Source organism: Triticum urartu, chromosome 7 (assembly GCF_003073215.2).
Source record: "Triticum urartu cultivar G1812 chromosome 7, Tu2.1, whole genome shotgun sequence".
In the NCBI taxonomy this organism is placed as follows: Eukaryota; Viridiplantae; Streptophyta; class Magnoliopsida; order Poales; family Poaceae; genus Triticum; species Triticum urartu.
Window position 1 is genome coordinate 588,375,092 of NC_053028.1, and position 24,812 is coordinate 588,399,903.

A 24,812-nucleotide genomic window follows, 5' to 3' on the forward strand; every position below is an offset into this window, starting at 1 on the left:
CAAGTAAATACCCGAGTTGAGAGATATGAAGTCTCCAACAAGTTCTATAGCTAAAATATGGAGGAGAATAGCTCAAGCGGTGAGCATGTGCTCAGATTGTCTGGGTACTACAATCGCTTGAATCAAGTGGGATTTAATATTCCAGATAAGATAGTGATTGACAAAATTCTCGTCACCATCAACAAGTTAGTAGAACTTCGTGATGAACTATAATATGCAAGGGATAACAGAAACAATTCCCAAGCTCTTCGTGATGCTGAAATCGACGAAGGTAGAAATCAAGAAAAACATCAAGTGTTGATGGTTGACGAGATCACTAGTTTCAAGAAAAGGGCAAAGGGAAGAAGGGGAACTTCAAGAAGAACGGCAAGTAAGTTGCTGCTCAATTGAAGAAGCCCAAGTCTGGACCTAAGCCTGAGACTAAGTGCTTCTACTGCAAAGGGACTGGTCACTGGAAGCGGAACTACCCCAAGTATTTGGCGGATAAGAAGGATGGCAAAGTGAACAAAGGTATATTTGATATACATGTTATTGATGTGTACTTTACTAGTGTTTATAGCAACCCCTCAGTATTTGATACTGGTTCAGTTGCTAAGAGTAGTAACTCGAAACGGGAGTTGCAGAATAAACAGAGACTAGTTAAGGGTGAAGTGACGATGTGTGTTGGAAGTGGTTCTAAGATTGATATGATCATCATCACAGACTCCCTATACTTTCGGGATTAGTGTTGAACCTAAATAAGTGTTATTTGGTGTTTGCGTTGAGCATGAATATGATTTGATCATGTTTATTGCAATACGGTTATTCATTTAAGTTAGAGAACAATTGTTGTTCTGTTTACATGAATAAAACCTTCTATGGTCATATACACCAATGAAAATGGTTTGTTGGATCTCGATCGTAATGATACACATATTCATAATATTGAAGCCAAAAGATGCAAAGTTAATAATGATAGTGCAACTTGTTTGTGGCACTGTCGTTTAGGTCATATTGGTGTAAAGCGCATGAAGAAACTCCATGCTGATGGGATTTTGGAATCACTTGATTATGAATCACTTGATGCTTGCAAACCATGCCTTATGGGCAAGATGACTAAAACTCCATTCTCCGGAACAATGGAGCAAGCAACTGTCTTATTGGAAATAATACATACTGATGTATGCAATCCGATGAGTGTTGAGGCTCGCGGCGGGTATCGTTATTTTCTGACCTTCACAGATGATTTGAGTAGATATGGGTATATCTACTTGATGAAACATAAGTCTGAAACATTTGAACAGTTCAAAGAATTACAGACTGAAGTGGAAAATCATCGTGACAAGAAAATAAGGTTTCCATGATCTGATCGTGGAGATGAATATTTGAGTTACGAGTTTGGTCTTCTATTAAAACAATGTGGAATAGTTTCACAAATTCGTGCCACCTGGAACACCACAGCATAATGGTGTGTCTGAACATCATAACTATACTTTATTGAATATAGTACAATCTATGATGTCTCTTATCGATTTACCACTATCATTTTGGGGTTATGCATTAGAGACAGCTGCATTCACGTTAAAAGGGCACCATCTAAATCCGTTGAGATGACACCATATGAACTGTGGTTTGGGAAGAAACCAAAGTTGTTGTTTCTTAAAGTTTGGGGTTGCGATGCTTATGTGAAAAAATTTCATCCTGATAAGCTCAAACCCAAATCGGAGAAATGTGTCTTCATAGGATACCCAAAGGAGACAATTGGGTACACCTTCTATCACAGATCCGAAGGCAAGACCTTCATTGCTAAGAATGGATCCTTTCAAGAGAAGGAGTTTCTCTCGAAAGAAGTGAGTGGGAGGAAAGTAGAACTTGATGAGGTAACTGTACCTGCTCCCTGATTGGAAAGTAGTTCATAGTAGAAATCTGTTCCTGTGACTACTACACCAATTAGTGAGGAAGCTAATGATGATGATCATGTAACTTCAGATCAAGTTACTAACAAACCTCGTAGGTCAACCAGAGTGAGATCCACACCAGAGTGGTACGGAAATCCTGTTCTAGAAGTCATGTTACTTGACCATGACGAACCTACGAACTATGAGGAAGCGATGATGAGCCCAGATTCCGCAAAATGGCTTGAGGCCATGAAATCTGAGATGGGATCCATGTATGAGAACAAAGTATGGACTTTGATTGACTTGCCCAATGATCGGCGAGACATTAAGATTAAATGGATCTTCAAGAGGAAGACAGACGCCGATAGTAGTGTTACTATCTACAAAGCTAGACTTGTCAGAAAAAGGTTTTTGACAAAGTTCAAGGTGTTGACTACGATGAGAGTTTCTCACTCGTATATATGCTTAAGTCTGTCCGAATCATGTTACAATTGCCGCATTTTATGAAATCTGGCAAATGGATAAACAAAACTGCATTCCTTAATGGATTTATTAAATAAGAGTTGTATATGATGCAACCAGAAGGTTTTGTCAATCCTAAAGGTGCTAACAAAATATGTAAGCTCCAGCGATCCATTTATGGACTGGTGCAAGCATCTCAGAGTTGGAATACACGCTTTGATAAGTTGATCAAATCATATAGTTTTATACAGACTTGCGATGAAGCCTGTATTTACAAGAAAGTGAGTGCGAGCACTACAACATTTCTGATAAGTATATGTGAATGACATATTGTTGATCGGAAATAATGTAGAATTATTCTGCAAAGAATAAAGGAGTGTTTGAAAGGAGTTTTTCAAAGAAAGACCTCGGTGAAGCTACTTACGTATTGAGCATCAAGATCTATATAGATAGCTCAAGACACTTGATAAATGTTTTCAATGAGTACATACCTTGACAAGATTTTTGAGGTAGTTCAAAATGGAACAGTCAAAGAAAGAGTTCTTGCCTGTTTTACAAGGTGTGAAATTGAGTAAGACTCAAAACCCGACCACAGCAGAAGATAGAAAGAGAATGAAAGTCATTCCCTATGCCTCAGCCATAGGTTCTATAAAGTATGTCATGCTGTGTACCAGACCTATTGTATACCCTACACTGATTTTGGCAAGGAAGTACAATAGTGATCTAGGAGTAGATCACTCGATAGCGGTCAAAATTATCCTTGGTGGAATAAGGATATGTTTCTCGATTATGGAGGTGACAAAAGGTTCGTCGTAAAGAGTTGCATCGATGCAAGTTTTGACACCGATCTGGATGACTCTAAGTCTCAATCTAGATACATATTGAAAGTGGGAGCAATTAGCTAGAGTAGCTCCGTGCAGAGCATTGTTGACATAGAAATTTTCAAAATACATACGGATCTGAATATGGCAGACTCGTTAACTAAACTCCTCTCACAAGCAAAACATGATCACACCTTAGTACTCTTTGGGTGTTAATCACATAGCGATGTGAACTAGATTATTGACTCTAGTAAACCCTTTGGGTGTTGGTCACATGACGATGTGAACTATGGGTGTTAATCACATGGTGTTGATATTAAATCACATGGCGATGTGATCTAGATTATTGACTCTAGTGCAAGTGGGAGACTGAAGGAAATATGCCCTAGAGGCAATAATAAAGTGATTATTTATTTCCTTATTTCATGGTAAATGTTTATTATTCATGCTAGAATTGTATTAACCGGAAACATGATACATGTGTGAATACATAGACAAACAGAGTGTCACTAGTATGCCTCTACTTGTGTAACACCCCGGATGTAACTTTCCCAATTTGTACTCCAACTCTTGCCATTTCCGGCGTTAAGTTATATTTATTTCCTCGGGTTCGGGTTTTGTCTCCATGTGTTGTTGTCGTTGTCATGCATCTCATATCATGTCATCATGTGCATTGCATCTGCATACGTGTTCGTCTCATGCATTCGAGCATTTTCCCCGTTGTCCGTTTTGCATTCCGGCGCTTCGTTCTCCTCCGGTGGTCATTTCTAGCTTTCTCTCATGTGTGGGGATTAAACATTTCCGGATTGGACCGAGACTTGCCAAGCGGCCTTGGTTTACTACCGGTAGACCGCCTGTCAAGTTTCGTATCATTTGGACTTCGTTTGATACTCCAACGGTTAACCGAGGGACCGGAAAGGCCTCGTGTGTGTTGCAGCCCAACACCCCTCCAATTTGGCCCAAAACCCACCTAACTCTGCTCCATCATCTAGAGCGTTCGATCACGATCGCGTGGCCGAAAACCGCACCTCATTTGGACTCTCCTAGCTCCCTCTACCTCTATTTAAAGAACCCCTCCGTTTTCGGATCTCCCCTCTCCCCGAAACCCTAATTTTCGTCTCCGCACGGCCGGACATTGTCCGCCCCGCGCCGCACATCGCCGCCGCCCCAATCGGGAGCCGCAACGTGGCACTCCGCCGCCAGCCGCCGCTGGCGGCCCGGGAGGCCCGTTCCTGGCCCCTGAGGCCCAGATCCCGTCGCGCCCGACCGCCCGTGCCCTCCCCGTCGTCGGCCACCCCGCCGCCGCGCGCCATCTCCGGTGAGGGCGACCGCCGCCACCTTCGCCGCGCCCTCCACCGCCGCCAGCCCGCGGGCGCCGCCCCGCGCCGCGACTGCCGTCTAGCCGCCGCCCCGGCCGTCGCCGCCCCGCGCCGTGGAGGCCGCCCCGCCGTCGACCTTGCTCCGACCGGCCCCAACTCCGGCCATCTTCTTCTCCCACTCCGGCCGCCGCCTCCGGTGAACAGTGCGTGCCGCCGTCCTCGGTTCGCGTGCCTCGGGTCAAACCCTAGATCTGGGAGGTTGAATTTTCTTCCAAGTCCCTAAAATTTCCATTTCAAGTGCTCATGTTCGTAGCTCCGTAACTTTGCATCCGTAGCTCCGATTCGTGCATATAGCATATCAAAATGTTCAGAGTACATCATTTAATTCCATTGCATCATTTTCATTTGAGCTCATCTTGATGCCCGAAATGCTGTTAGAAGAGGGCTACTTGAGATATTTGTCAGATCTGCTACTCCGTTTAGCTTTTTGTCATTTTTGCCATGATTAATGTGTGCATGCTATGCCCTGATGCTCTACATATGTTTTGTTAAAGGTTTTGTCATCTTTCCAGAGGTGCAACCCATGTATTTTTGTGATGTGTGTGGTGACTAGTGCAAGCTTGCAAAGTGGTGCACTTGCTAATTCTGTTTTCAGGGACTTAGTAATTCCACTAAGTCCTTGATCTGTTTATCTCATGATGCCATATGTTCATGTTGTTTCCTAGTGATCCGTGCCTCTTTTGAGGATGATCAGTAAGGATGTTTTGTTAATATTGTAGTGCTCTATCCATCGATGTCTTTGTTTGCAATTATGGAGCACCCTAGCTTGAGTCAATCGAGCTCTACTTTTGCTACTTTGTGAATCTGGGCAGATTGTCAACTTGTTTTGCAATTTTGCCGATGATGTTGTAGTTGATCCGTGCATGCTATGCTATTGTTCTTGCCATGTCTAGATTGCATTTTGTGCCTTCTTGATGGATGTATGCTTGTCTTGCCATGACTTGCACCGTAGTGAGTGCATCGAGCTCGTAAACATGCCTACTTGAGTTATATTTCAGCATGTGTCAGTTTTCACCAAGTCTGAAAACTGATTATGTTTTTGCTATGTTCACATGCTTGCAATTGTATTTTCTGATCCCTTTTGGCTCAAGGTCACTAAGGGACTTTTGTTAAGCTCTTTGAGTAGCTCCATGCCATGCTTTACTTTGCCATGTTCAGATCCTGTAGCATGTAGTTTTGTTGCTCCGAAGAGGGCTACCTGATCTGAAATTCCAGACAAGTGTTGATTTCACTAAGTGTGAGATCTGTTTGCCATATGCATTTTTGCCATGCTTGTTTGAACCTGTTAATGGATGAATTGACTGTAGATCAGTGCTAGACTTTTGTTAAGCATCTTGTGTGCATCCATGTCATGTATTTTGTTGTCTTGTTCGGGTGCTGTAGCATGTTCATCTCATTGCATTTAGATGCCTACTTGCTGTAAATCGCAGACCGGTGTCATTTTTGAATCGCTTGCCATTTCCAAACCGTAACTCCGATTCCGGCGTTCTTTATATCGTTTTCAAGCGATTTCATCTCATCTTTCTAGTGGCATACTTGGTTTTCCAAGTTGAGGCCAGGTTCATGCATTTCTTGTCATATCTTGCATTTTGCATCCCGCATCGCATTCCGCATAGCATATCATCATTGCATCATATCGCTTGGTCTTGCACGTGGTTGATTGTATCCTTGTTGCTTGTTTGTCTTGTTTGGGTAGAGCCGGGAGAAGAGTTCGTTAACGAGGAGCCCGTTGAGTTTGCTTTCGAGGATCCAGTCAACTCTGACAACTATGCAGGCAAGATGATCATACCCTCGAAATCACTACTATCTTTGCTATGCTAGTTTGCTCGCTCTTTTTCTATGCCATTGCTACGATGCCTACCACTTGCTTTCAAGCCTCCCAAATTGCCATGTCAAACCTCTAACCCACCATTGTCCTAGCAAACCGTTGTTTGGCTATGTTACCGCTTTGCTCAGCCCCTCTTATAGCGTTGCTAGTTGCAGGTGAAGATTGGAGACCGTTCCTTGTTGGAACCTTTATTTACTTGTTGGGATATCATTATATTATCTTGTTATCTTAATGCATCTATACACTTGGTAAAGGGTGGAAGGCTCGGCCTCTCGCCTAGTGTTTTGTTCCACTCTTGCCGCCCTAGTTTCCGTCATATCGGTGTTATGTTCACGGATTTTGCGTTCCTTACGCGGTTGGGTTATAATGGGAACCCATTGATATTTAGCCTTGATTAAAGATTTTCCAGCAATGCCCAACATTGGTCTTACCATTTGCCACCTAGTCTCTTTTTCCCTTGGGTTTCCGGAGCCCGAGGGTCATCGTATTTAAACCCCCCCCCCCCCGGGGCCAGTGCTCCCTCTGAGTGTTGGTCCAAACTGAGCTGCCTGCGGGGCCACCTCGGGGAAACTTGAGGGTTGGTTTTACTCGTAGCTAGTCTCATCTGAGTGTGCCCTGAGAACGAGATATGTGCAGCTCCTATCGGGATTTGTCGGCACATTCGGGCGGTGTTGCTGGTCTTGTTTTAACCTGTCGAAGTGTCTTGAGTAACCGAGATACCGAGTCTGATCGGAACGTCTTGGGAGGAGGTCTATTCCTTTGTTGACCGTGAGAGCTTGTCATGGGCTAAGTTGGGACTCCCCTGCAGGCATTGAACTTTCGAAAGCCGTGCCCGCGGTTATGGGCAGATGGGAATTTGTTAATGTCCGGTTGTAGATAACTTGAACCTTAACTTAACTAAAATGAATCTACCGAGTGTGTTACCGTGATGGCCTCTTCTCGGCGGAGTCCGGGAAGCGGACACGGTGTTGGAGTAATGTTTGCGCAGGTTGTTCTCTTGTTTCTCACTCGCGCTTTGCCTCCTCTTCTCGCTCTCTTTTGCGAATAAGTTAGCCACCATATTTGCTAGTCGCTTGCTGCAGCTCCACATATATTTACCTTGCCTTACCTATAAGCTTAAATAGTCTTGATCGCGAGGGTGCGAGATTGCTGAGTCCCTGTGACTCACAGATTACTATTACGCCAGATGCAGGGCCTGATGTTTCCGCTCCAGGAGACGCGTATGAGCTCAAGTGGGAGTTCGACGAAGACTCTCAACGTTACTATGTTTCCTTTCCCGATGATCAGTAGTGGTGCCCAGTTGGGGGTGATTGGGACCGTGTCGCATGTTGGGTCTCTTTTATTTTGGCGCCATAGTTGGGCCATGAGTGTTTGGATGATGTAATGTTATTTATGTACTTGATTGACGTGGCGAGTGTAAGCCAACTATGTTATCTCCCCTTTCATTATTATATTACTTGGGATGTTGTGAAGATTGCCTAACTTGCGACATATGCCTTCAATGCGATTATGCCTCTAAGTCGTGCCTCGACACGTGGGAGATATAGTCACATCGAGGGTGTTACAACTTGACTAGCTCGTTGATCAAAGATGGTTATGTTTCCTAGCCATAGACAAAGAGTTGTCATTTGATTAATGGGATCACATCATTAGGAGAATGATGTGATTGACTTGACCCATTCCATTAGCTTAGCACTCGATCGTTTAGTATGTTGCTATTACTTTCTTCATGACTTATACATGTTCCTATGACTATGAGATTATGCAACTCCCGTTTACCAGAGGAACACTTTGTGTGCTACCAAACGTCACAACAAAACTGGGTGATTATAAAGGTGCTCTACAGGTGTCTCCAAAGGTACTTGTTGGGTTGGCGTATTTCGAGATTAGGATTTGTCACTTCGATTGCCGGAGAGGTATCTCTGGGCCCACTCTGTAATGCACATCACTATAAGCCTTGCAAGCATTACAACTAACGAGTTAGTTGCGGGATGATGTATTACAGAACGAGTAAAGAGATTTGCCGGTAACAGGATTGAACTGGGTATTGAGATACCGACGATCGAATCTCGGGAAAGTAACATACCGATGACAAAGGGAACAACGTATGTTGTTATTCGGTCTGACCGATAAAGATGTTCATAGAATATGTGGGAGCCAATATGAGCATATAGGTTCCGCTATTGGTTATTGACCGGAGACGTGTCTCGGTCATGTCTACATAGTTCTCGAACCCGTAGGGTCCGCACTCTTAAAGTTTCAATGACAGTTATATTATGAGTTTATGAGTTTTGATGTACCGACGGAGTTCGGAGTCCCGGATGAGATCGGGGACATGACGAGGAGTCTTGAAATGGTCGAGACGTAAAAATCGATATATTGGACGACTATATTCGTACATCGGAAAGGTTCCGAGTGATTCGGGTATTTTCAGGAGTACCGAAGAGTTACGGGAATTCGTATTGGGCCTTAATGGGCCATACGGGAAAGGAGAGAAAGGCCTCAAAGGGTGGCCGCACCCCTCCCCATGGGCTGGTCCGAATTGGACTAGGGAGGGGGCGCCCCCTTCCTTCCTTGTCCTTTTCCCTTCCCTTTCCTTCCCTCCTACTCCTACTACTTGGAAGGGATCCTAGTTCTACTAGGAAAGGAGGAATCCTACTCCCGGTGGGAGTAGGACTCCCCTAGGGCGCGCCATAGAGAGGGTCGGCCCTCCCCCTCCTCCACTCCTTTATATACGGGGGCAGGGGCACCCCATAGAGACAACAATTGATCTGTTTGATCTTTTAGCCGTGTGCGGTGCCACCCTCCATCATAGTCCACCTCGATAATACTGTAGCGGTGCTTAGGCGAAGCCCTGCGTCGGTAGAACATCAACATCGTCACCACACCGTCGTGCTGACGAAACTCTCCCTCAACACTCGGCTGGATCGGAGTTCGAGGGACGTCATCGGGATGAACGTGTGCTGAACTCGGAGGTGTCGTGTGTTCGGTACTTGATCGGTCGGATCGTGAAGACGTACGACTACATCAACCGTGTTGTGCTAACGCTTCCGCTTTTGGTCTACGAGGGTACGTAGACAACACTCTCCCCTCTCGTTGCTATGCATCACCATGATCTTGCGTGTGCGTAGGAATTTTTTTGAAATTACTACGTTCCCCAACAGGGAGGGGGCACGCGGCCTGCCCTGGCCGGCCCTCTCTCTCCACTAAGGCCCATGTGGCCCATTAGTTCCCCCCCCCCCCCGGGGGGGGGGGGGTTCCGGTAACCCTCTCGCACTCCGGTTTTCTCCGAAATCACCCGGAACACTTACGGTGTCCGAATATAGCTGTCCAATATATCAATCTTTATGTCTCGACCATTTCGAGACTCCTCGTCATGTCCGTGATCATATCTGGGACTCTGAAATACCTTTGGTACATCAAAACACATAAACTCATAATACCGATCATCACCGAACGTTAAGCGTGCGGACCCTACGGGTTCGAGAACTATGTAGACATGACCGAGACTCATCTCCGTTCAATAACCAATAGAGGAACCTGGATGCTCATATTGGTTCCTACATATTCTACGAAGATCTTCATCGGTCAAACCGCACAACAACATACGTTGTTCCCTTTTGTCATCGGTATGTTACTTACCCAAGATTCGATCGTCAGTATCTCAATACCTAGTTCAATCTCATTACTGGCAAGTCTCTTTACTCATTCTGTAATGCATCATCCCGTAACTAACTCATTAGTCACATTGCTTGCAAGGCTTATAGTGATGTGCATTACCGAGAGGGACGAGAGATACCTCTCCGATACTCAGAGTGACAAATCCTATTCTCGATCTATGCCAACTCAACAAACACCATCGGAGACACCTGTAGGGCATCTTTATAGTTACCCAGTTACGTTGTGACGTTTGATAGCACACTAAGTGTTCCTCCGGTATTCAGGAGTTGCATGATCTCATAGTCATAGGAACATGTATAAGTTATGGAGAAAGCAATAGCAACAAACTAAACGATCATCGTGCTAAGCGAACGGATGGGTCAAGTCAATCACATCATTCTCTAATGATGTGATCCCGTTAATCAAATGACAACTCATGTCTATGGTTAGGAAACATAACCATCATTTATTCAACGAGCTAGTCAAGTAGAGGCATACTAGTGATACTCTGTTTGTCTATGTATTCACACATGTACTAAGTTTCCAGTTAATACAATTCCTAGCATGAATAATAAACATTTATCATGATATAAGGAAATATAAATAACAACTTTATTATTGCCTCTAGGGCATATTTCCTTCAGCTGGATCACGTGGGTCCTCGCGTCACTCGGATTCACTTTCTTAACCGATTATGAGCAGCACGTGAAGATGTGTTTGAACAATCCCCAGTGGGGGTGACAACCCAAGAAATTCTCACATATTGAAACGAAGGCGGCTAGGTATGATATGTCATTTGGAGGGAGGTGGTGGATTTGCGCATCGAAAAAGTCCAGAAAACCATGGAAAAAACGGATGAGGAGGTAAAGAAAAACCTCTCTCCACATGGGTGAGGAGGAGGACCTGCTCTTCTGGGCGCGGGGCCGGCTCGATCTCCCCCTCCGACAGCGTCCAAGAACCAGGGGCCAGCAGGCCGTCGGTGGTGAGCCCCTCGAGGTCCTCCGCCGTGACCGTCGAGGGCAACCAGTCACCCTGGATCTAGCCTGGCGGTAGAGTGGGCCGGGAGCTCGACGCCTTCTTACCCTTGGCCACCTTCTTGGCGCGCTCCAGCTTTGTCGTCTTGTCCTTCGCCATCTCCGCGGTGGTATTCGGAGCCGAGCGGGGCTGCGCGGCGCAGGGGCAGAAGAGGCAGAGGAACGGGATGGAGAGGGGAAAAGTGGAGGATACTGTTACCGCCCTCGGTTGCATCGCTCTTTATCCCCTCACGCTCGAATGGCTGACTGGTGGGCCAACGCGATCCCAGTGCATCCCGCAACCGGCGCCTGCCCGATACGTGGCGATAAAGGGGGAGTGAAAATCGAGGAGTCTGTCCCCACTTACCGCGCTGCGGCCGGCCCGCACGCTTCTCCAAATTTTTAAATCTCGCGAAATCCGGGATCCGGCGAAATAATCGTTCACACCAGAGACATCCATGTTGATTCGGGTCAGATCCAACGCTCGACATCTCGCAGCTTATCTCATTCAGACATTCAACACACTAGAATCGATGAAGGCGATTGATGAAGGGTCTGGCAGCTCATATACCTTCAGACTTCCGAAGAATGTCTCCGGGGCATTGAGTCTGGTCAAAATTAGCTCCAATCCCTTTTCACTCAAACTTTGATCCATTCGGGGGCTAATGACGGTGACATGCACCTAGGGTAGGGTCCTAGGCTTGACCTACATGCCCTACCCAAGAGCACTACGCAAAGAATCCAAGACCTGCAAAGTTAGAAAGGGGATACCGACTGGAATGGCCGCGGTGTGCAAGTCACTCGACAGAAGATCCACTCAGTTACTCCAACCCTACTCGACCGTCGTTATTCACTTGGATCACATGGTTTCACTCGAAGAACAAAAGACTTAGAGCCACCCCAGGATGGCAACGGTCAGACAATCAATATGTCGCTATAAAGATCATTAATTACAGGCGTTACTAGTAACGTTCTCATCTTTACTCTCTCATCGAACCCTTGCGTTACTGAGGGCTATGAGGGGCCGGCGGACTTTATATAAGCCACCCCTCTCCTCATGCACAAGGGTTCGCACCCCCTGTAACTCAACACTCAAAACAAACAAAGCTCTCGCAGCATCGAGACGTAGGACCATTACCTCCTCCGAGAGGGGCCTGAACTCGTAAATCCGAGTGTACAATCTCGCCGTAGCTAGACTCTGCCCTTTCCTACATACCTCCTACATCTACTGTCAGATCCGTTCCCACTACACACACCCTACCCCTATGAGCACCTTCGAAAGACCGAGCCGGCATATCATCTTGAAATTTACAAAGTCATCGTAGGCACCTCGTCGTCGACGGAAACATCTCTCCCACTTAATGCGCATCGCCGAAAATCCTGAAATAAATCCAAAAATAAATGCGAGCACCAGAAATTGAATGCTGGTGGGCTGGGGATACCATAGTCCCTCCAACGTGAACGCTTCTTAGGTCGACTGGTTTAGCTACTCTGCATGCCTTAGTCGTGTGTCTCTGCGTGTGTCGGGTCGCGTCAAATAGGAGCTCCCTTGTTTTTTTTTCATTCGAGGGGTAATAGGAGGTTCCTCGTTTTTTTTAGGAGAAGGTTCCTCGTTTTTTGAGACATAATAGGAGGTTCCTCGTACAAGGCCCTTTTATGGCCGGGCCATCTCATATGGCCATGTCAGGGCCCACTCTGCTAAAGCATTTTGAGCCCATGAGCAGCCAGGCCCATCCGTTTCCGTCTGAATCCCCGTGTGCCACGACCGTACTACTCGCGAGGCGGCGCATGGCGAGGTGGCGACCGCCGGCGAGAGAGACGAGGGATCCCGACGTCGCCCGGTCGGGAGGCGCGACTCCTCCTCCTACGCCTCGCGCTCGCCAGCGGCGCCGCTGCCCTCGACCCTGTCGTTCCCTCCCCCAGTATGTGCGCACCATTCCGAAGCGTCTGCCTACTTCGATTTAGTTTTGGTTAAAGCATCTGTGTCGCGACTACTTCGATTGTTGCTTAGCAGTATGTGAATCCAGGTTCGATTATCTGAAGAAAAAGCAGGCTTCCAGGTTTCGATTTGAAGGGCATTTGGTCTGGGATCTCTTCCTGGAGTGTTCGAGATGGGCAATCAGTTCCTTCAAGAAGCACATATGCACCACACTGGGCACGGGCCATGTCATATATCTTTTGGGATAGGGGTGGTGACAAGCATTGGAAACCAGGGCGGTCGCCCATAGCGTGGATACTTTCTCTTTTAGAATTTTTTATTGATTTTAGGCTTGGCCCTGGTTGTTTCTTCCTCAGTTTGTCCCATCCCACTTAGAGGCTGCATCAATGTTTAACATCATTCGCATATCTTCCTTGTTAAGGAATCGGTTATATACCTTTTTTTCTTTGTAGAAATCAACCGCACATCTCATTATTTTTGTTGGTACATTATCGTGTGGATAGATATGTAGGTTTGCTGCCTAAAAAGAGCAGATGTGGTGATGCAATTGGGGCTAGGGTGAGTGTCTGTTGCGGCATTAAGATAGTGATGCAATCGCGGCTACAACTACTGGTTTTTGTCTTTTGTGAAGTTATCTTGTACATCGGTGCAATTAGTGCTCATGCATACATCATGTAGGATTGCGTGCTCGCAACATTGCCAACCATGCGCCAGATAGCACCACAAGATCAAATTCACCGGCATGCATTAACCCATTGATTATATGACATGTCATCACGACACCTGTCCACAGGAGGACTCTTTGTAGTAGAATTCTTGGTATGCATGACAGCATGCCATAAATCAGTGAAACTGTTGCATGTTATAAATAATGAAGCTGGCCAATAAATTACCTTATTTACCCTTCAGACTTTTTCTTGAGGAATCATCTTAAGGCAGCACATCACCATTTGGTTTGTTTTGAAATTTGATAATTGAGACTTGAGACCCTTTAGGACTTGGAAGTTCTAATTATTGCAACTGAAGTATTGATATGTTTGCTAATTAATAGGTGAATTGCCTGCTTGCTTTGTTTCTTTCATGTGAACACTAGGTACTGAATGAAGAAAAAAATAGTACTGTGGGCGAGAGCTAGGGAGAACATGCATGTGCCCTACATGCGCCTTAGGTAAATTTGGAGCCATGAACATACTGAGAATACATGTGAACATATAGCCATCATTATTACATCGTTCATCACTAGTCACCAAAAGCAAGCGTGCTGATAGAGAACAGATAACATGAAGTCATGACGGGAAGGGTTCACACCTTCTTAGACCATGTACAATGCAAGATGCTTAGAGAGGTGCTTAGTAAAACAAGCTGTGTTTTTCTTAAGCACCGGTGCTTATGTCTGTGACAGGGGTGCATAATTAAGCATCTGCTCTCTACAGATAAGCACCGGCTTGCATTGTACATGGTCTTGCATGTTCTTTACATTGGAAACTGAAGAAGCACAAGAGGACAAAATAATGATGTTAACTTTTGTATTTCTCAAGTAAGTATATCTTGTTCAACCTCCCTGTCCAAATACAGGTCAGCTTTTGAATAAAAACTTAGATGGAGTCTACTTAAATTCTTGTCCTTTTCTGATATCGTCTGGTATATAGTGTCTATCTTTTGCCCTTGGTGAAGGTCTCACGCCAAAAGAAGGTATTAGATCCATATATGGTTAGATCCACCACAAACATTGGCAGACTTCGTTTCCGCCCCATAGGGTCTCACTGACCTGATGGAAAATCTTTCAGTTTTAGTTCTTGATCGAGATCCGGTTTCCCTGTGGACCATCTCCAATACGCTTGCTAGATTCAACTTCAAAGGTGCACACTTCAATCCCAAGCATCTCCATTCCGTATTTTCCCCTTCCTGTCCAAAAAGGAAGTTGTTTTTAGAGGGAGAATGAAAGATAGTATTCATGGGGCTACTATAAAAGGCACGATTTGATATCTGTTGCACAAGATTTTGCATATTCATGGGGCTACTATAAAAGGCACGATTTGATATCTGTTGGTGTCTTTTATCCACAGTCACATCTGATCGAATTTCAGATATTTCATATTTCTGCTGTTTGGTGGGGAGTTTGGGTGTACGGCTGTTTGGCTGGAAATTTGGGTGTACATCTGTTTGGCGGGAAGTTTGGGTATACGGCTGCTTGGCGTGGAGTTTGGGTGTACGGTCGTCCGGTGGGACAATTTATGCGTTCTATCCATCATGATCTGGACCACTAATTAACGGTTGGATGGCTTTCGTGTGTGGATATAGAACGCTTCTCATGACGTGAAGCTTGGCGAGCTATGGCCCTACATGGCAGTGAACCTGTCCTCGGTATCATGTATAGCTCGTACGACCATCATATATATGTGGAGCATTTCCGTAGATCTATGACATTTTTAAACAGAAAGGAAAAAGATGCAGTTCCCATATAGGATATAGTGTTACTGCGTCACCCTGACCATTAGATTATATAGCATATGTGTGTGTAATATATTGTGTGAACTTCACAGTTTAAACGGAGGCAGCATATGTAGTTCGTAATGGGATATAGCTAGCTGCTAGTTACTGGGCCGCCCTTCCAAGTGCTATTAGATTGCAGAAAGTGTTGGATTATGTGGTCAAATGAGAAAAATCACATACCAAGTAGCTATATTAGTCCTTAGAAGATACTCACTTGTTGCAATAGTACGTGCAGGTTGGGATATTAACATAACTATATTTGGACATGATAACACGGTGTTTACTCTCCAAAATTTTGAGTCTAACTTCTACTGTTTTGTAGTTCTTCCATTCGAAACAGTGGAAGAGGCCCTAGATTCCCTTAAAAGGGGGGTTACTAAAAATGAGGAGCTTGATTTGGTAGTAGCGGAAGTTCATCCTGGCAATGCAGAGATGGACACCTTGGTGCTGTTTCACCGCATCCTGAATGCACTTGAAGTGCCTCTCATCAGTAAGCATTTGTATTCAGAGCTGTATTGTTTTAAGAAATTTTCTTCCATCCCAAACTCATTAATCTAGGAGTGTTGTTTCTTGGTTGCAGCTATGTGTGCCTATGATGAGGCAGTCTCTACACGCATGACCCTTGGAACATGCTTCAATGTGGTTAAGCCGTTGGATACTGAAACCGTCAATTTTCTGAGGATGAGAGCACTTCAACACAGGTCTATTAAAAATCACAGGTCTGAAACTGAGGATGAAAAACAAGATTTGTTGAACGCGAATGTCTATTCAGAGAATCTCGGTTGGTTCTTATGGAGCAGTGAGCTCCATGAGAAGTTCTTGCAGGCTGTTGAAGTGCTTGGGCCGTGTAAGGCTATCTGCACTTGGCATAAATTAGTCGTTTGTTATGTTTAACAGCTGAAAAAGCATGACCTTTGAGTGTCTGTTTTCTTTTTGGCTAACAGCTGCTACGGCTCGAAACATTCACCAGTACATGAATGCCAAGGATTTGAATTTGACCATACAGCATGTTGCAAGCCATCTCCAGGTGGGTGATCGATTTAGTTTACCTCAACTGTGGTATTGCCGGTACATCAATAGGCACTATGTACGTTTTTTTGTTAAATTTTGTTTGTTTAATAGACGATCATAAGTAGTAGAAGCCGACAACCTATGCATGCTAGTTAGTTTAAACTGACTGAACGTTTGGCATTTGAGCCTTATATTTTTCTTTCATCCTATGCACTTTCCCGAACGAAACCTTTTGTTTTTGCCACTAATTAAGATGATATTGTCATTCTGCTATAGCCTTGAAGTTTGATGGCATGGCCATTGTTCTGTCCAGTCATTGGTTCCCACCACTACAGCTGACTATCCCCCTTCCGTGGCCATTGGCTATTGATTGCCACTACCAACCTGATCCCCCCATGCATGAATATTTGGTAGAGATGGAAGCTACTATGCACTTGCCATTTCTGCACATATATATTGATTAGCCAACAGAACGGTTGCAGCATTGCCTAAACTAATCTTGCAGAACCAGCTAATTGCAAGAGATCTGATCACGGTGGTCATCATTACACGATTCCTGAAGTTGCAGGTGTATGCCACCGCTTGGTCATCACCTTTATCAATGTTTTGTACCCTGGCACGTTAAGTACCAGCAGCTAGTGCTGCTCGGACAAAGTCACTGTCTCCGAATCTGACTCGGATTCAGATTTCTGATTCGGCAAGATTTTGAGGAACACGGTAACTAACGCATGGAGGCTGAGTGACCAAAGAAATTGATGTTACGTGCAGATGAGTCCTTTTACCAACTCATGTGCTCATTAACATACAGTGATTGGGCAAAAGGGAAAAAGGTAAAAGAGAAACAAACACCTACTGGAATAGCAACAACAACAACATAATTAATTTTTTATTATTGGTTTGATCTTAGTGTGAAAAATAAAACATTTCCCTCTGCTATTTATTTTGTGTAAATATAGGTTTTGCATTGTTCAATCAATTGGGTAATTTTCTGTGGCAACAGTGTCCGACTTCACAAAATTTTAAAGAACTATGTGCACACTGTTGAACTGTTGAAGAAAAAAATTGGAAGAGAACTTTATTTAATATTTGACCTTTTAATTCATACCCCAGTAAAAGCTCACACAGTTACTGGCAGGCTTGCATGCTAAATACAAGGGTCAAGATTCCATTTTAACTGAATAAACTTGGAAGGAAAGAATGTTTCCACCGTGATACTACTGTGTGTCCTTTGTTATTTCTTTATTTTCCAGAAGAAACACATTTACATGGATGTCTCATACCTACGTCAGTACTCAGTAGTCGCATGCCATGGAGATTAAGTTTTGTATATGGTGCTCTAGATAAGATTTCAAATTTCCAAACCATGCAGCTTCAGGAGTAGATTTTGTTACAGAACCAATCACAATTGAAAAAGAAACTCTATGCATGTTAGCACCGAATTCGTAAATAATCAGACTATCCAAAGCATTATTATAACCCAGTTTACCAAATCGACTGATTAATAATTGTTATCACGTTAATGGGAATTTTGTGAACAATGTACTACTTTATAGGTATTTTCTCCTTTATCGGTTAAATTAGCGGCTTATTGACGTAACTTTGGTCTACCCTTAGCTGATGCTAGCAGTAGGGCTTTGGCTTCTTTTTGGCCTTGTTGTGACTGTTTGTGCTTTCTTGGCACTCTCCTTCTAATACAAAACGAAACATGTCCGGGCGCTTGTTTGAGAAAAAAAAATACATACTCCACAAGTTTCAAGTTCATCTATTTCAGCGTTGTTATGCTAAAATGCTAAAATTTCTTCATTATGCTCACTTTCTATATTGTGATGTGTGATCCCTGTCTTGAATGTTCTGTTCTGTACTGTGATGCAGAAACACCGGCTGCGAGCGCAGAGGCAGAGGTTATCTCATGATGAAGAGGGCTATCAACATTATGCCAGCATGAAGGAATTATCTGAGATGAGTCATCAGCATACAAGGCACCCAGTGCTAAACCCAATAATCATTTGGCAACAACCCAGACGCAGTTCACACATGGGGTTGCCTCTTCTATCTGGGACAAGTACCCCGGGATGGTGTGGCCACACATGGAGGGAAGTTCAGCAGCCTCTGCTATGTGGTACAATTACCCCGGAAAGCGGTGGGGACAAGTGGGGGAGAGTTCGGCTGGAGCACGAGTTTCTCAGACTAATGCACGTCCACCTCCAGTTCTGATACATGGTACCAAATCTATCTGGGACTGGTACCAGGAGAGCCTGCAGTACTATAATGAGAGCCTGTCATACAAACGCGAGGTGCTGCCTGTACAGAGCAAAGCACTTGATGGATATGGACGCGAGATTTTCATCAACCTAGAGAGAGAGGAGATCAGTCTTACTGAAGCAGCAGGCAAGATTGTCATCAACCTGGAGAGTGATGACATGCAGAAAGACACCAAGGATGACGTGCACGCCGCAGTTACTCCACAGGAAGACACAATGAACGAGGTGCACACCGCAGTTACTCTGCAGAAAGACACCATGGACGAGGCGCACGCCGCAGTTACTCCACATGAAGTGAACGAGGTGCCTGCTGCAGCCATGGGCGCTGGTTATCTGGTGGATCTAGCAGGCAATGCCCTGCTTGACGGTATAGACAACTACCACCCTGCCGCAGAGAATGCGCAGTCTGAGCCTTTCAGTGACTGGGATTGGGAAGAGGTGGAGAAATTCTTGACGAACCAGATGGAAGGACCGGGGCAGGAGCAGCAAGGCATTGAACTAGTGGATCTGCTCCAGGTAGACGGCATTTCACCAGAGGAACTGCTCCAGGTAGACAAAGCCTGGAACCAGGCGCTTCAGCAGGCAAACCCGGCAAACGTCGTCGAGGACGAACCCATGGCTGAAGAGCCCGCCGCTGGAGACGCCCCGGTGTCCGATCCTGCGAACCAGTCCGGCGTCGCCGGCAACGTGTTCGGGGTCTGGAGCCCGCAGTTTGCGGGCGACGACTACGGCATGCCGTTCTAGGCCTGCCAGAAGAGGGGCAACTCAAGAACTGCTTTTATTTTAGTAACAATAATAAGACTGGTGAAGTATAAGCAATAAAGGTTCCTAGGGAGAAATCCCCAGGAGATATATGGGAGAGCTGTTGATGCTCGGACATGTTTCCAGTGCTCTGTGGCATTGGTTAAACCCATTCGTTAATTGGTTTCCAAACTTCTACATATTATCTTCCTCTGTGATGCATTATGACTTTATATAATTCCATACTTGTGTCAGTTCTATCTTTTTTTTGCGAGGTTTGTGTCAGTTCTATCTAGCCTAGGGTTTTTGTTCTTCGAACAAAGGAGCACCAGGCTTTTTGTCTGGCTTCTTTGATTCAATCCAACACAAGTTTTTTTTTGGGGAGGATTCGAGTCCTTAGAATAAATGCTGGATTGCTAAACTTGGAAACTGAGTTTCAAAGGTTGGAGAGGAACACAATCAGGGAGCTGGACACACTTGATTGGATTGTACCTACTAAATCACCCATCAATGAATAAAATCATGTGTGTTGTTCTGGTCCTCTCCTTTTGGTTCAGATTAACGTGGGGATTATTGGAGTGGGTCATCATCATAGATGTAGAGGTAAACAAAAGCTATGCAACTGATACAAATTTACAGAAAGTTCTGTAAAGTATGCAACGAAAAATAACTGCATGAACCTATAGAAAAGGTAATAAAATAGCTCGCATCTTTTACTGGTTTGTTACTGTAATTGCCACCATCTTCACGAACAGAAGATCTACTCCTGGACTTTGCAGGGCTGCTAATTTGCTGACTTTGCAAAACATCAGTTCCTGAATTTAGCGGCACATTTACCTGGGACAATTTGTCAGATGCTGATACATGTCCTTTTAATGAGTTTGCATGCCGTGCTGGTTCAGACACTGATGCAGGTGAGCTCTTCACCTCGGATGTGAACTCATTCAAACTTAGTGAACCAAAAGTTTTCACTGTTGAAGTGGACTTCTGGCTAATAACATCCCTAACTTGATGATGGTTCCGCGCCATATCACAGAAATTTAACCGACCGGCCAGCCTGCATCTGTTGGATTTCTCCCTGGGCTCATGTTGTGCTGTGTGTGTGTGTGTGTGTGTGTGTTGTATTGACATCTGGGTAACTACTGGAAAAGTTTCCAAATTTCCTCTCTCAAATAAATCTCCTTCCATACATAGTTAACACGGCATCTTATATACGAAAAGACACCATTGACCCGGCTTCTTATATACGAAAAGACACATGAAAAACAGTTCACCATGTGTAAAACAGAGGGCTCTCGGGACCAGACGGCTCTCGCGACCGGCTCGTCTCCCGGCGGGTGACCGGCCGCACCGACGGCTCCCTCCCCCAGCCCCCTTCCTCACCTCCTCTCCCCCCGCCGTCGCCGGGCTCAGCCCGGGGCGGCCCCGGCGGTGGTGGCCCCACGCGATTCCCCTCCTGGTGCGGCTCCTGCACGGGGCGGAGCAGCGCTGGGTAGTGTTCCCAGGCGGCGGGGGGGGGGGTGACCTTGTGTCGGCACGGGTGGTCTACTGCGTTGCGGCGTGGTCGTTGGTGGCGGCGTTCGCTCGGCTCAGATCTATGCCCCTTTGGGCCCCATCTGGCTGGGACGGGCCGGCGGCTTCTTCATCGACGGTGTAGCCCCCTGGAGGTGGCGGCGGGTGCTACTTGTGATCTGCGTTGGTGAAAGGATCGATATGGTTGACTAGAGGGGGGGGGGGGAATAGGCAACTAACAATTTTTAGCTTTTCTTTAACAAGTTAAACTTTGCATCAAAATAGGTTGTCTAGAAATGCAACTAGGTGAGCAACCTATATGATGCAACGAGGATTGGTACACAAGCAAGCAAGAGATATGAAACAAGTAAGCTTGCTTAAATAAAGGCACGAGATAACCAAGAGTGGAGACGGTGGAGACGAGGATGTGTTGCCGAAGTTCCTTCCCTTTGAGAGGAAGTACGTCTCCGTTGGAGCGGTGTGGAGGCACAATGCTCCCCAAGAAGCCACTAGGGCCACCGTATTCTCCTCACGCCCTCACACAATGCGAGATGCCGTGATTCCACTATTGGTGCCCTTGAAGGCGGCTACCGAACCTTTACAAACAAGGTTGGGGCTCTCTCCACAACTTAATTGGAGGCTCCCAACAAAACCACGAAGTTTCACCACAATGGAATATGGCTCCGAGGTGACCTCAACCGTCTAGGGTGCTCAAACACCCAAGAGTAACAAAATCCACACAAGAAAGTATGGGGGAACCAAATATCCTTTGGTGGAAGTGTAGATCTAGGTCTCCTCCTTCAATCCCTAGCAAATCAACAAGTTTGAGTGGCTAGAGAGAGAGATCGGGCAAGAGAGCTTGAAGGGCATCAATGGTGGAGTGAGAGAGGTCAAAGGTAGGAGTGGTAGGTGGGAGAAGCTCCCTTATATAGTCACCCTCAATATCCAACCGTTACTGCGTTTTTGCACTGCAGCGGTACAACCGGTCCTCGTCCCGGTACAACCAGGACTCACGGTGTAACAGCAGAACCCTACCAAGCGGTACAACCGGACAGGCGGGCGGTAGTACCGGCTAAGAAAGATAACCGGACTAACCGCCTGGCTACCGCACAACCACCGCATCAAAACAGGAGCTTGACCGGTACTTGGGCGGTGCCTGGCCGGAACAACCGCATGGCCTTGAGCTCTTGGGCGGCTAAGTTCTGAGCGGAAGAACCGCTCGGACCACCGGTGGTACCGGTCATCGTGGAACGACCGGACCAACCGGGCCACTACCGCCCAAGAACAGCATCAAACCAGTGGCGAGAGCGGTACTTGAGCGGTACATGGACGGAACCACCGCCCTAGCTGTTGCAGAGCATGGTGGAGGTACCATCGCCCGGAGGCAGCGGTACAACCGCTCGAGCAAAAGATGGTGAGCGACAAGACCCAGCGGTACAACCGCTCCAGAGAGTGATACAACCGCTGGGCAGAAACAGTGAGCAGGAAAGAAAAGAGGGGAAGAGGCAAGGAAAACTCTCTCTCTCACACACACCTGAGGAAGGCAAAGAGAGGGTGAGAAAAGTGTACGTGAACTGATTCCCCCAGAGCTTCCTAATGAGGATTCCCTCTTGATAGTACGGGTACTCTACGACCAAAGAAAATAAAACCGTAGATGACACGTCTTCGGTCTTTTCCTTCGAGAGGTAATAGCAATCCGATGTAAGCCTAAGCATCAAGAACCTGAAACATATAGCACACGTTTAGACCACAAAGGGTTGTCATCATCATCCAAAACATAAAGTAGGGAAATGCCCTTTCAATCTCCCCCTTTTTGGTGGATGATGACAACAACACGATTTGCAAGAGATAAGTCAATGAAATCTAGACGGAACTCCCCCTGAATGTGTGCCCCAACAAGTACTAGCTGTTAGAAAGCATGGGCACACTTTCAGGACTAGACTCCCCCTAGACTTTATAGACTCATCACTCTGAGCTCAAAAGGATTGACAATATAATACTTAGAGGCAATAATAATGATAAAGACCTACGAATAAACGGAGTAGCAAGTCTAGCAAGTCTCACACACAGCACGGAACGAAACAAGTCCACAAACAAACACAAAAACACGAGAATAAGAGAAAACAACCCAAGCAAATCCCCGAGACCTATAGAACCCTCTCCCCCTTTGGCATCAAGACACCAAAAAGGAAAAGAGCGAAGCTAGCGACCCAAAGCTCAGGCGTCCTCCTCTGACTCCTCAGTCGCATCTGGATCTTCATCATCAGAGTCGTCATCATCGTCGTGATCAGATTCTTCCATGGCATTGTCCGCTGCTGCAAACGATGATGATGGCTGGGGAGGGCTTCATCATCAGTCTAGGTGCTATGGGTAGAGATCCAACACTCCTCTGGGGTGATGCTCTTCTCAGAGCCACTCTGAACCTGCATGTTGAGGTGCTTCATCATTGCAATTTGGCGATGCCGTGCAAGCTTCTCATTGACATGTGCCTCATACATCTTCTTCTGGATGTTAGCCTGGAGACAAAAGGTCTTCTTCACCTTGGCAGTAAGTTTGGCCACCCATGAAGGCTTGGCCCCTGGCTCCAGCTCAAAGTCCTCATCGTCAGAAGTAGCATAGACATCCTCAGGAGCATGTTCAGGGAAGCGAGGCTCGGCATGCTTCTTCTTCTTAAGGAGCTTGACCTCATGAATAGTGAGGTTGTCTGGAGAAGTGAGGAGCTCTCCAGGACGACGAACAGCCCACACAGAGTTCAGAAAGCACATGACAAACGGAGCGTAGATTGGGACTTTACGGTAGATGACCATGTTGTACATCTCATGCCATAGCCAATTGGACACATCAAACGTTGCCCCTGTCCCCACCATGGTCTTCATAGCAACCATCAAATCAACCAGATAGCCATGAATCTCATCTTGATTGCCCACCTTGGGCAAGAGCACATTGCGGAACACTCGGTGCATGATGTCATAGACCTTCTCCAAATCCTTGGATTCTCCAATAATCCCACGACCCCTAATGTACAGAGGGGCAAGCTTCTCCTTAGGCATGGACTCAGGAAAATCATGAGGGCGAATGCCACCCCTTCCTTGCAGACCGGTATCCTCGTACCCAATAGAATTGCAGAAAGCCCTCCAGGGAACGCGAAACAATTCATCGCGACACATGAAGGTGAGAGTGCGCGCATCATCTTCTCCAAAATGAGCCGTGGCATATAACTGATGGATAAGTTGAACATCAAAGTCACAGTTGACTGACATGATCTTGACAAGATCAAACTCCTCGCAGAGAGCTAGTGCCTCACCAAAATACTCCATGTTGTTTCTCCAATGATCAAAATCAATTGTCTATTGCTTGGCATATCTGTTCTTGTTGTGCTCAAAGAGTTCATGAACAATCCGCACTTGCATCTCATTCCGGAACTGAACAGTGGTCCAACGGGGAGCAATGGGAACCTCATACGGACTCTTTGAGCGGTAGGCTTCCCAATCCTTGGCTTTCCAACGATGCAACGGCATGACCACATGTTGCTTAGCAGCTGCAGACTTTTCACGGCGAGTGGGCTTGGTGGGAATCACAACTTCTTCATCATCTGACACAACCGGGCGCAAGGTCCTTCGTGCCCTCTTCTTGGTCTTGCGAGGAGCATAGCGAGAACTAGAGCCACCTGAACACACACACGAAAAGAACACACAAAAACCCAACAAGGATGAGAGGATTGCACCCACTAGCAGAAAAGGAACAAGTTGCAACAATAGAGAAGATAGAACAGTGCTTAGTGGTTGATATACTCCGGTTGTACCGGATCTTCCACC

General features: G+C 45.9%; 1 pseudogene; it reads left to right on the forward strand.

Annotated features, from left to right (window-relative positions):
• Positions 1-12,759: 12,759 nt before the first annotated feature.
• On the forward strand, positions 12,760-19,657 carry LOC125521952 (annotated as a pseudogene).
• The last annotated feature ends 5,155 nt before the right edge of the window (positions 19,658-24,812 follow it).